Source organism: Micropterus dolomieu, linkage group LG03 (genome assembly GCF_021292245.1).
Source record: "Micropterus dolomieu isolate WLL.071019.BEF.003 ecotype Adirondacks linkage group LG03, ASM2129224v1, whole genome shotgun sequence".
Lineage (NCBI taxonomy): Eukaryota > Metazoa > Chordata > Actinopteri > Centrarchiformes > Centrarchidae > Micropterus > Micropterus dolomieu.
In genome coordinates, this window is record NC_060152.1 from 6,489,738 (window position 1) to 6,503,630 (window position 13,893).

General features: G+C 42.3%; 1 long non-coding RNA gene across 1 annotated transcript; it reads right to left on the reverse strand.

The window, feature by feature from the left end:
- Nucleotides 1-2,203: 2,203 nt before the first annotated feature.
- Nucleotides 2,204-4,008, reverse strand: LOC123968879. The gene is made up of 2 exons (XR_006824562.1): nt 3,876-4,008; nt 2,204-3,237 (listed from the first exon to the last, which is right to left on the reverse strand). It is a non-coding gene; the product is annotated as an uncharacterized LOC123968879 (long non-coding RNA).
- Between the last annotated feature and the right edge of the window lie 9,885 nt (nt 4,009-13,893).

Here is a 13,893-nt window from a genome sequence, read left to right on the forward strand (position 1 = left end):
CTTGTCAATATTCATCGGCATTCTTATACAAGCAGGTCAACATTTGTAGTTTGCTGTAGCGAGTCAACCTGCCAAGTTAGCCAACCAACATCTAGGTTGTGATTGGTCGGTTCACGAAAACTGATATTGATGAGCACCTTTATGAATGCGCATGGATAAAAAAAGCATCCAATCTACCTCCTACTCTGTCTCCGTCATTTTTTACACTATTCAGTTGCCATGTGCCACTTGGCTGTTTCTGTTGTGCTGAGGGTAATGACTGAAATGCAGTTTGACCAACGTTTGCGTGAGCAACTTATAGGCCTGCAAGACCAACCAATGGTGGTGTGCGAGAAGTTCAAAGCAATTCAAAAACACACGATTAACGCCGACTGTAAAAGCAAAAGCCAAATCCCGGATATTTTGGGCGATGTAGAAATCCTGTCCGAATTTAGATCACAAAAAAGGCCATGTTGGGGAAAAAGATGAAGTATGGTCACCTGACAGTTAGCTAATTTTATGCTAAGCCACTGCCTGACAAAAAAAATCCCTCAGAAATATTTTTCAGTTGTGCAGAAGTCTTGTATGTATTATGCAGGTTTCTGCACGATAATGAATAATGATAATGAGTGGGAACAGCTACTGAAGGCGCTGCTGGTCCCATTCATTTTTTACAGTAGACAATGTTATGTGACTCACAGTTCAGGGTTTTTCCTGGCTCAGAACGGGTGTTTGGGGGGTACCCACGCACGACAGTAAGCATGATCGGTACACGTAGGCAATGAGTTACCTTATTACCAAATGGCATTTTCTTGTTATTTCTGGCCATTTGATTGTATTTACAGATTACATTTTATTTGGATAGTCTGCCTAGTCTATACAGTATTTGTAACATTTAAAGCCCCCCTCCAGCCAGTTTTAACGAGTAGCATGTAGCTGCAGTACCGGAGGCTGCAGTTTCAGGACCGCAATCCTAGGACAAGTCTCCTATAACAGCAATTCCAGGACCCTTGTTTACTTTGATACTGCCAGCTAGCTGACTGGCTAGCTAGTTAGCTAGCTAGCTATGTTACTCTTTACAGCCCCCCGAAGCCAATTATCCTTACAACAACCACCACCGAGTGTGTGCCTAAATCTAAGTTATTGATTATATATATGCATGTCTCACAGCCGATGTGCTAGCAGACAGGGTTAACCTCCACCACCACTCCTCAAGATGGCGCTGTCGCAAAAGAACTAGGGTCCTAGAACTGCGGTCCCAGGATTGCGGGGGTCCTGAAACTGCAGCCTCCGGTACTGCACCTTCATACTATTGGTTTTAACTGCCGTTTTTGGTTAATGTTCTTTCTCAAACAGAGAATGGGGGTGTGGTTAATAGTCATACTTAATCAATTACCATGACAACCAAAAACTGACCGGCTGGAGTGTTCACTAACGATATGCTGTGTTAACATCACTATACTGTAAAGTTTAGTGCACTTTACTGTCTGGCAGGAGTAGCTATTACTTACCCATGATAGAAACTAATGTGCGCGTATCAGCTGTTATCAGTCACACAGTCGATGGTCCTATCACGCACTGCACACGATAACTCCCGCTACATTTTATGGTGTGCTTACTTTAACGCGGGGGGTCTATTACTCTGTTTAACTGTGCTATTTTGTCTACAGTTACAATACAACTGTATACTTGATCTTCTGCATGTAAAGTTGAGTTTTTGGTTGTTGGAAATGGAATCTGGGTTATTTCTGTTTATGTAGGCTATAAGAAACACAACATTGTATGTACATCACCACTACTTATATAATACTAACAATAATGATATTTTCATCAGCTTTAGCTGTAGATATTTCGTCCCTATATTACCAAGCATACCATACAGTTTACAGGCAGGCTGCTGGGCCGAAGGCAGGCACATTAAGAAGTCCTTACCTTTATGTGTTGTGTCCTGAAGAATGGGGTATTTACACATTTTATACAGCCTCATTAGGTTGAGAATCAAATTAATCACATTTTATGCAGTTGCAATCATATTGAACAGATGCATAGTGCATTAATTAGTTTTATATAAAACTATTAATTATTCTAATATTTATACATTGCAATTAACAATAACACAAACACAAGATTGGAACTTTTTAAAATGTGTGGATGTACCAAATGGGTATGGTCAAAATAAAACAACATTTTAAACTAGAAAAGACTCAAGAGCAAACCAAAGCTGTACAATTCTCAAGATTTTATTAATAAAAAATATTTTACATAAAATTTACTGGCTCCACATGAAAATACATACAGATAGATATCTTACAAATAGACAAATGCCTTTGCCTTCATTAATAAAGATGTAACCTGAAAACCGCGAACCAAGACTTCTGTGCTGGTTTCACATTTATGTCCTGTGTTAATCCGTTAACCGACAAAGGCAGACTGCCTCATCCATCCATGAGGATCTTTTGGCTGATCTGCTAAGCGGAGCAGGTGCAGTTGACTCCATGAGGGCTGATGCGTATGCTTTGGAAAGGAAAAACATGTTTATAGAATATGCACATCACAGCAACCTCTCAGCTTCCATCGTGGTTGAAATGCAGAACTACCGAGAGAAACCTGTGGAAAAGGCAGCTCATGAAGTTCACAAGTTGTATATTTGTGAAAAAACCCAGAAGAAAAGACTATTCTTCTTGTATTGTGAGCCAACGCTGCCACCTTGTGAGTAAAAAGTGGCATTGGCTTTTGTTTGCGCAAGAATATCCATCTACATTAAATAATAGTTTCTGTTAATAGGTTACACCAAGCTAAAACTGTTACAGTCCAGTAAAACAGCCCTGCAATAAATTAAATCTTCGTGAAGCTAGTACTGTGTTTTCTTATTTGTAAAATGTTGTTCATGTGTTTTTACTCTTAATCTCCAAAATGGTTATTTCAAAACAGAATCTTTACTCCAGATTTACTTCAGTACAAATGTTGGTGTGATGCATTTTCAATTATAAAATTATTATTTGCACAATCTGGAAAATTTACCTCCACAATATATTATTTCTGGAGGCACTGAAATCAAATTAAACCAGGCACCAACCAGCACCACTGCAGACTGGACCACTAATCAAGGTATATATAAGGTATGTTGTAACAGGTTCCAGCGTGCTGTGTTCATGGACGTTCTGAACGTGGTTCACCATCACATCTCAGTTAGAGTGGAAGAAACTGCAGTTGAGTACAGATGTTTAATAATTCCTGGCATCCACAGATTCAGGTTTTCTGTAAATAAGAAAATGTAATTATAACAAAAGCCGACCTAAATGGAACAACCACCAGCCCTGCCATAAGATCAACCTTTACGAAGCTTATAATGTTCTGTCTCTGCTGATGTTCAGTCTGAGATGTGTTAGATAATATGTATGTATAATGTGTCTTCTTAAGTTTCAGTGCGCTGAGCGCTCAGGACCTCCATATTAATGAGTAGTTGACAAAAACAAACAGAGAAGCCACACACTTGTGGTGCCAATGCTCATTATTGAACGTTTTCATCATCGGAGTAGCTATGACCTATGATTGTGCAGCTGCTCTTGTCACTTCTTTGCCTCTTGCTTGTCCAAAGCCATGAGTGCTTCCTTTATAAAACTAATTATCTTACCCATCTACAAAACTCAGTACACATTTACAAATATAACATTATACACCGAAACACACATGAACACAGGAAGAACATACAAACTCCACACAGAGAAGCCCATGGCTGGATTTAAACCTGCCTCACGAATTGAAATTAATTAATTATTAGGATGTAATGCTCACTCACACACAGACAACACGTCATGTTAATTAATAAACGTTTGCACTTCATCAACTAACGTTAGTTCGCTAGTGTGAAGAAATCCTTTGAGTGCACAACTCACCGTTTCAGCACCGCTGATGCATCAGTGAAACGGCCGTCAGTAAAATGCATGTTGCAGACTGTGTATAAAAAGGTTGCAGGTCAAAGTGCGACGAGTTTTCCGTCATCTGTCCTCCAACACCGCACGCACATATGCCATAATGAAAATGAACAGCACACTAAACCAAGAGGAGGAAACTAAAAAATAAAATGAAGACCCTCTGTGTTAGCAAGACAAACCAACAATCAGACACAGAGAGACGTCCAAACTGTAAGTTCTAAGTAAATTACATGATAAATTGGTTAGCTAGCTCACAACGATGTTTATCAGTTTGATGCTCTGACTTAACAAGGCATGATGGCGTGACAGTTTTTTAACTAGACATGACAGTGCTCCTGCGCAAGCTTGGAGAATGACGTACGACTTATGGAATTTCTATAGTCATACTTCACCACCCCATTTTAACAACTAAGCAATTTTTGCAACTTTGAGCACAAAATTAAGCTATTTGTCAAAAATATTTGTAAAAAAACATTATAAGGAAATGAAAATCATAGAAATGTCAAAATACACTTGCAAAGCTGCTGGAGCCCTATTGTTTTTGTTCTGATTCTTCTTCCTTTCTTCTTTGTGTCCGCTAAGTGTTTGGCCAGCAAAAATTGCTGGACGAAAACTCACCAAAATTGGTACGTAGGTTGCAAATTCCACCCACTACTCAGGCAAAAAAAAAAAATGGCCCTCATAGACCTTGTGGTGGCGCTATAACAATAAACTTTGCGTTTTTACAATAATTGTTTAGAGTCAAACTTCTTTCATCATTTGAATCTGTGAATTCATCTGCATCTTTGCTTCAATTTTCTTCTGCTCTAAAAATGTTAAAAACACTGATCACTCAGTTTTTTCCATAAATGTTTACTTGTGTATTTACGTACAATTTTACATAAATGCCCGTAAATCAAAATTGGCTTAAGCTATTGTAACCAAACTTGATGCATCTGTTCAGATGCTCAGCCCAAGCTTCCCTGAGCAGTCCTGGGATATTCTTCCACTAGGGGGGCGCTACACTTGCAAAAGTTTATACCTCGTAATTTGCTGCATGGATTACAAGAAATGTAAATTTCAAGACATTAGATTCGAAACTTCAAAATAATCTTAGAAAATCACTGTTTTATTTGGATAGTGTGACACTTTAATTTCCTCTTCCTAAAAGTGTTTGTGCAGCTTAAACTTTAAACCTTTGAAACAAAATGTTGCAGGTGGGTTGAACATTTCACTCAGTAGTCAGGTACATCATTTTACACTCCCTGATCTCAAGGTGATGCTGTAAAAATCAAGTTTGCGTTTCCCTAATTATCTCAAAGTCCAAATTCTTTCATCACTTTAATCTTTCAAGTCATCTGCACCACCCTGTCCGTCTGGCAGAACACTAGTTGGGGGGGTGAGGGGTGGGGGGATGGCTAATAAGCAGAGGGAAATCATGCAGAAAAAAGGGAAAATAGCCACACCCGTAGCAGACCTTAGCAGTTGGCAACAACATTCACAGGGCCCATCCACCTGTAACTAATAAAATAAGAATCCACATAAAAATACAAGCACAAATAGCAGGAGTTGATCAGTATGGCTATACAACTCTAAAATTACAAGAATTTAATTAGTTCAGTTATTTAACACATACTATAAAATGTACCTGCTAAATACTTTACAGATGATTTTTACCTCAACCAATGCAGTAAATAGTCAACCCAGCTCTGACTCCACCTCATTTATGGATCGGATGTTTAGGGCCACTGCAATGTAAATCATCTTATCAAAGGCCACATAAACACAGAAACTAGTAACCTTGCATAGCTCTACTAGATAGTATCTTTTTCCCTCAGGGTTATCAACCTCCAATGCCTTCTCTGCTGTGAACTTTTGCATGACAGGCTATGCAGCATACAAGGTCTTGACGACAGGTGGCTTAAAATGCCTGGGATGAAACAAATTAAAACATGTTCACAAAAGTGAAAACATTGTCAGCCTTGACGCATACTGTTTAGAAGACATACCTGCTCCCTAACCCCACTGGAACACAATGCCTGCAGAGAGATCCTGAGTACTCCCTGTAAATCACCTCTTAAAGAGCCACAGGTCTGTGCCTGCTCCTGGAGAGACAGGGGGTGGAGCTTCCCTGAGAGGTTTCAACTGACTGTGGCTCCTGGCTGAGATTGGTCGGTTCAAAAAAAGTGACAAGCTACTTTATGCACTTGGCAGCATGAAAGACACCCGAGCTTCTCCCTCGTCTGTCTCCGCCAAAAGAGATTAGCAGGCGGGCAAGAACGGGGACAGGTGAGCTTCACCTAGCACCCAGAGAACCTGATATGGAGAGGGCAGCGAAGAGTAGTGGCAGCTTGGGAGAAGTGCCGATATACGCAAGAAAAAGTCCCGGTACAGTAAAGAGTAAAATGTAGTACTGCGTACTGATGAGTACTGGTCCACTTCAAGCACTGCACACAAGTGATCTAGTTTGAATGCTCCGCTGGCTGTCTAGCCGTAATGTCCAGACAGGAGATTGTTGTCAGACACTTTCTCACCTAGTGAAATTACTCTGTTTGGTTAATAAGAAGGTCATGTCTCCCATTGGTACTTGCTTTGTAGTGGAGCGTTCACCAGCACTGCAGCTGGTTTATTAAACCAGCGCCAGCTGCATGTGTAAAATATAGTGGCTGTAGACTGGAAGGGAGGTGACTGCTGGAAGTCAAAAACATCGTACTTGGTGCTGGAGAGTTTCCTTTGGTCTTTGGGGACTGGTACAGTTTGGGTGGACATTAAACTCTGTGGCTGTGTTGTTTTCTTTAATTAAAAGTCAAAGATACAAATGTGTACATAAAAGAAGTAGGCATTATCTACGATTTGCAAAGTGCATTTTAACAACTGAACTACAGTGGTAGTTACTTCCAGATTTGGCAACTATGGGGATGTGTTTAGTTCAACAACGAAGCATTTGGAAATCATTTCTGCTGTGATTTGAGTCTCTCCATGGAAATGGTAGCCAAGACACATGGGTATGGTATTTTTTAAATTTTGACTGTATGGATGCACAGACATACACGTGTGAAGATGTGGAAGGATATTGCTACCTCAAAAACAGTACTGCATAACCTAATGGTCAAATCGGCCAAACCTAGTTTTTACTGTTTTTATTTTAATCAGTCTTCCTTCTCCACCAGTTGACGGTTTAGCTTTCTCGAGTTCTGAAAAATAGAACGTATTTGTTGACTCTGTCTGTTGGGGTTTAACCAACCAATATGATTATTTGTGCTCCCAAATGCAGCTGTGTTTGTATAAGGAAAACTCCAATCTGTGTCTGAGATATTGTGCGTGACGAGGGAATGAAAAACAAATGAATGAAAGGAGGAAGGCTGATTTATTGTCATCTCCCTGATTTTAAATATTTGGTTTACAATAATGTGAAACAATGGAAAGAGCAGAGATTGAATAACCAAGTAATTGGGGTCATATCATGGCATGAGCATGGATCTGACTGTAGAGTGGGGTGGGACACGGAAAAGGGTTTTTCTAAAACTGACTGTTTTTTAACCTCTGGCATGAAATTAATTAAACTGGAACCTGAATAAATAAATGCTTTCCCGCAGGACAGCCAAGTCGGTTCGCTGTGTTGATCCCCCACTCTTTCAGATGGGACATCTTCAACTCCAGCTGTATGGGGCACAGGACTGCAATGATGGAAAATGAAGAGTGCAGCTCCCTCACAAAGTACATTGCTCTGGGTAACCTTGACAGTGACTGCTGGTGGACAGGGGGGTGGTGGGGTTGCAGGTAGTTTGGGTGGAGGAGGTTTCCATTTATCTTGTGGTGCAGTGGCGGTATGAGGATTTATTGGGCTTTGGGTGTCATCCTGTGACAAGGTGCACATTCTTTCTGTGCATTATGGGCCCAGATGATGGTAGTTGGGAGCTACCAGTAAATAACCTCGAGGTTATGTCTTTTATTGAGTTATACATTCCATTAAATTTATGACTGAAGCCCTATGGAAGACAATATAAAAGAATATACAAGTAGAATTCCTAGTCAAGCATGAACTGCGGTGAAGGAAATACATTCGGCCTGCTTTATGTACGGGATAATGTGTCAACAGTGAGGCAGAGGCAACAACTGCAAAAAATATGCTGAGACTGGCGTGTATCAGCAGTATAGTTCCTTCATTATTCCTTTACATATACCTTACTCAATTTGTTCTTAATTTGTGAATGAATTAGCACAGATCAGCAGAACAGACATCTATTGTCCTTTAAAAAAGTTATATATTTCCAAGTATAAACACTTATCTCAGACCAAATTCAGAATATCATCCATTCCTATGGGCTCATTTAGAGCAACATACAACTTGGTAAATTTTAACTTACGTGGTTACAGTAGACAGCAAAAGTAAACAAGAAGTGTTGAAACAATGTTCAAAGTACTACCAAAACCATGAGACAGAGTGTTGAGAAGACAAGGACAAAAAAATATGAATAAGAAAATGGATTCATTAATTTCTGGGCACCTCCACACTAAAGCTGCCTTTTCATATTGTGCACCCTCAACATGGAACTTCTTACAAAAGACTTTCCAGTTAGAGGTGCTGATACCACTTTGGGAGTTCAAGTCCCCAGACCAGGTCTTCCTTGATGTAGGGATAATATCTCAGTGGGCTTTCTCCTGGTTTAATAATAAATTGTGTCAGATGGAGAAAATTAAAAAAGCTTTGACACTCAACTTTCTATTTCAACGCCCGCACAATGCTGATTGTTAGCTCTTAGCACCCTGTCTAGAAATGATGTTTATATATAGCCTATATGACTAATTTGCAATAGCATCTACATGTTGAAGGAAATGTAACACCTTGTAGATTTTAATCAACATAATGTGGAAATGCTGTTAATTAAAAGTGTTGATACTGAACATATCTGCAAAACATTTAATAAAGCATACACCTTTTTCATTGTTATATTTAGGCATTCACTGCACTTCCAAGAGGTCAGCCGGACCACCGGCGGGGCTGAAGCCGGTCGATCCGCCAACACGAGGAGCAGGGGTCGGTCCGCCAACAAGGCATGGGGGCTAGCGGCCCTAAGGGGCAGGGGATCGGGGGGGGGGCAGGCTGGAGGCTAGCGGCGCTAGCAGGCTGGGGACCTGGACCAAACTGGGGGCTAGCCGGTTGGGGATTAGGAGGGATAGGCTGGAGGCTAGCGGCGCTAGCAGGTTGGGGATCAGGGTCAGAATGGGGGCTAACCGACTGGGGATCAGGGACAGGCTGGGGGCCTGCGGCGCTAGCGGGCTGGGGATCTAGGGAGAGTGGTGCATGTTGGCGGGAGCCGTGATGGCCACGTCTCCTCCGATGGCCACCATGGAAGAGAAGACGGCCAGGCGGGTTCCCTCAAACTGACGACAGGGGTCAAGAGTGGTGTCAGGCGGACCCGGGGAACAACAGGCAGGCCGGGCACCAGAAGGGACTGGCAGGGTGTTAGTAGCGCTCGCAGACATGGGAACAGGCTGGGGGCTAGCGGCACTAGCAGGCATGGAGCAGGCTGGGGGCTAGCGGCAGGGGCCTGGCTAGACAGGGAAATGCTTCCCAGCCTGCAACTAGCGGGTTGGGTAGGAGTACACTGGGGGCAAGCGGGGAGATTGAAAAATCTGGCCAGCCACTCTGGGATGGCGTCTCTCAGCCAAGGCCTCTGAGAAACCTTTACCTGGCCAAAGGTCAAAAGCGCCAGCTTGTAGCCCGTTTGACTCGAGCCCCTCCACTTTTCCTCCAACAGCTCCTTGCACAGCTGACTAGCTGCCTCCTGAAGGGCGGTTGCTGGGTCCATAGTTGGCTTGATCGTTCTGTTACGAGGGTGGTGTGGGGACAGAGAGGACCCAAACACAGCACTCTGAGGGAAGGAGGTTTATTGAGGGAAAAAGGGGTAGAGGGACTGGAGGGAGAGGTGGATGTCGGGGAAACACAGGCACGGGGAACCAAGGAGACTGGGGGCCAGGGAGCCGGGGAACACTGGGGCAGAGGAAGCGAGGAGCGGTACGAGAACAGGGAGGACGCCGTGGGGGAATTCCAAGGAGGAGAGGGCCGGTGGATGAGCCCGGCCGACTGAACGGAGGACGAGGGTGAGTGTACCTGGGAGGGAAACAGACAGGGAGACAGGGTTAGAGATAACAGAGACCAAGCACAGGGAAAATGTGAGAAAAAACTAGAAACATGGCGGTACCGGGTATGGAGCAACGACGATCAAGTAAGAGTGGTGTGGAGAACCGGGGTTGAAATACAGGCAGGGATGAGGTTGACTAATGGCAGGTGTGGCAGGCTGACGAGGTGGCGGATGGGATGCAGGTGCGGGTCGTTGGCTGGGCTCAGGAGCAGAGGGAGAGAGAGAGCACACAGGGGAGAAAACACAGGGAGGCAGGCAGGGAACAGAAAACCAAGGAAAAAGCAGAATAACTGATAAGGAGAAAAAAACCAGGACACTCACCGTCAGCCGGGCTGCCACCACAACATTCCCTCTAGAAATATTTGAAAACATATAGAAATACTTTGCTTTGAATAATAAGAATTGTGGCTCATGTGGCGGAAATGGTCCGTTAAAATGTCTTAAAATTGCATATATTGCTTTTTGCTCTTTGAAAAATCCAGAATTTATCATATATTCCAGAAGTTTAACATGTCTCCCCCCCTCTTCACTGGAAAGTCCATTCACTGCACTGGAGGCTTGAGGTTTCCACATCACATTTGGACCACGATTGGCTTCCTGACTAGCAGTGATCACCAGCCGTTTGGTGTCACAAAAACATGCTCATACATACAGGTGTTACACTCAGATTCAAGGTGAGCACAGAGAAACCTTTCTTCTTCAGCAGATGAATGTGAAAACTCATACACATACATCATTCTGGACAGTTAAGCTCCAACGTCAAAGTCAAGGAGCAATAATGAAAGCACGTTTTTTGGGTGGAGAAGGACTTTAAGGTCAGTGGTCTTGCTTTAATACGAAAAAGTCAATCAAAAAACAACCAGTCACACTTAACACAAATTAACATAGTCCACACGTGTTTGTTGGGAGAAAAGAAAGCCAGACAGAACGCAGACACGGGGAGAACATGCTCACTCCACACAGAAAGGCCAGGGCAACTGGGGTTTGAACCTGCAACCTTCTTGCTGTGAGGCGACAGTACTAACCACTGCATTGTAATTTGAGGGATTAGTAATTTGTACACATTAGTTAGTTAATTATTTATGCATTTTTGTGCATAAATAATCATAATAATTAACAGTTACTTCTGGCACATCCTGGACTCAGCTGAAACAGAAAGCACATAAGCTCTTTGCGTGTTAATTTTATAATGAACAAGAGGTAATACTGATTCCCACTGGTTGTAAATAAAATAACACACTTGACAATGAGATGGGGACCGTTCAGTACCATGCACTGATTAGATCTGTTCCACGTGTCCTTTTGTTCTGAAATAAATGACCCATCTAGCTGAAGTCTCATTGATATGTCCGCAAAGCGCGCTGTAGTTTCAAGCTGCTGCATTCATTTTCTGCAGCTCCTCTTCTCTCATCTCAGCTCACTAATCCAGTGATGCTGGAAAATACTGCAAACATTTTCTCAGATGGTTTACAAAGGCAGCCTTTGTTGACCAGCCAAGAGAATTTTGGATCGGATCACAAATGCATTTTAAGCACGGCAAGTGGATGTATGACATGCTTGTATAGGCAGTGAAGTGCTTACTCAGGCCTGTGCGTTCCTGATGTCAAGGAAATTCTTGGTTTCTTGAAAAACTAATGAAGACAGATTTGATAGGAAAATTTATCTTTTAAAGACCAGGATCTGCACTACTTGTGAGGAAAAAGTCCACTGGATTTTGTACCTCAATGAGATTTCCACAGTTTGAAAAATGGGACACTTACTCTGAGAAAATAAATCTGTGTCCAACGTTAATTTAAAGGCAACCTAAAACCTTTGTTCACTTATTATTAATAGGGTAGAGAGTGTTCTCATTGTGTTTCTAATGCTTGCTCTAATTTGTTTCTGTTATCCATATGCTAATAATAATAAGCAGCTATGTCTCACATACATTTTAAAGTGATTATTTTTAACTGAAAGAGAACATTGAAATAGATGAATGAACAAGATACGAAAGAGAACGAAATGTTTACATAGTAATGAAGTTTATAGGCGTGTCAAAGATCATGTCTAGTTCATTGGTTGTTTTGAGCAACCTCTTTCCGAGAAAACATAAAAGGGATAAACTGTCTTTTGGCGAGACGTTTACTGACAATACAAACAACCAACCTACCAAGCAACCAAATAAACAAGCTGGATTTCAACATATCTGGCTGCTGCTTTGGCACTACGTTTTGATCCGGATGGAAACACAATCAAATGTTAAGCGCAGTAAAGATAAGTCTTGGTTTGTCTCGGCTGTCATTTCCTCTAGCCTCCATAATGACCTCCATACACACTCAGCGACCACACCAAGCGTGTATCTAGAGATTTCAGGGGGAAACTTCCCACTCAGTTTTCTAAGACGGTGATGCAAATCAGATCCGCATTGACCCGGTATCTTGAAGGCTTGGTTGAGCCTTGCAGGCTACGATCGATATGACCGCACCATATTGGCTTTAGGACCATGGGTCTGTGTGTTACTCACTGAGCTCTCTGATTTATTCCCAGAGAAACTCCCCATTCCTGGCAGGTTTAATTAAGCTCTGAGATGGCCAACAACAACAGGGGAAAGAGTCACAGAGATCAAGCAGGATAAAGTGCAGCCTTTTGGACAATTCTTTGAGGGTTAAGCCATCAGGCTTGACTTGATAATGTCATGACAACAACACAGTCACGAGCGCCCTTGTAGCCATAGTTAATGACATTCCACTGTTAATACCTTTTTGGCTTTCAAGATAACAAAAGTCAGATGATTGGCCATGCAGCCAGCCACTTATATTTCATCATGTTCATCCGTGGCAGAGATCTCAATTCGATAAGTCTTTACGCCTGCACTTTGTCTTAAGTATTGCAACGGCATGTGTCAACGTCCTTGAGTGTAAATGTTTTCTGTTTGCATCTCCAAGGGTTTACCATCAGCAGACCATGCTGCAAAAACCACAGTTTACTCTTTCTGTTCCTTGTAAAAACAGATGTTTAGATAGTTGCCATCTCTTGCACACGTTGCTCCTTTCCTGATTTAGTACGATGGCTTTTAAAGGGGGACTGCATGAAGGAGGAGGTCGTCAGGAACATCAGTATCCAATTAAACGCTGTTAAAGTTGGGAACCTTGCGTGTAGATTTTGGCAGAGGTAGAGGTTTTATCTGTAGTTTTTTTTCTTGTGTCAAAAGGGGAGTGGAGAGTGAATAATCCCCGCTATAATTTGGGGAGTGACAGCCGCTGGCGGTGGAAGTGCAGACGAACAAATTTCATTTTGGACGCCTGTTGTCTTAGATCACATCATTCCGGTGTTCACCAGACTTTTTACAGAAACTCTGCAGAAATTGCAGAGTTTTGACTTTCTTCTCCTGACACAGAGTGACTTCATAGCCATAGGCCTGCACTGAGCCAGTTCATCATTATGGCCAAGCGTGTCCATTTAATGTCTAAACATACTGGGAAGAAGTAAAATGGTCCAAGATTAGATAAAAACACCATAGCTGACATTTAGATCTCAGTTCTGTTGAGCTCAGAAAGCTCATCCCTTTTAATAATCTTTAAACTTTGATGCCTCTTTTGTCTAAGCACTTTGCTTAATCTCGTCTTTTCCGTCAGATGTCTTTGAGCGGTGGTAAACATTTATCTGAGGCAAACTTGCCTTTTAGTCGAGTGATGAGCCTTTGACACCAATTTGTGTTTGTTAGACTGCAGCAATTCTCCCTCCCCCTGAGATCAATACCTCGGCTCGTCTCTTTCAGGCAGTTCGGCTTTACAAGCTGTAAAGACAGATAAAGTGGAAAGAAAGAGAGAGAGGCAGATTGAAAAGAGAGAGGGAAATAGAGGTGGAGGGAATCA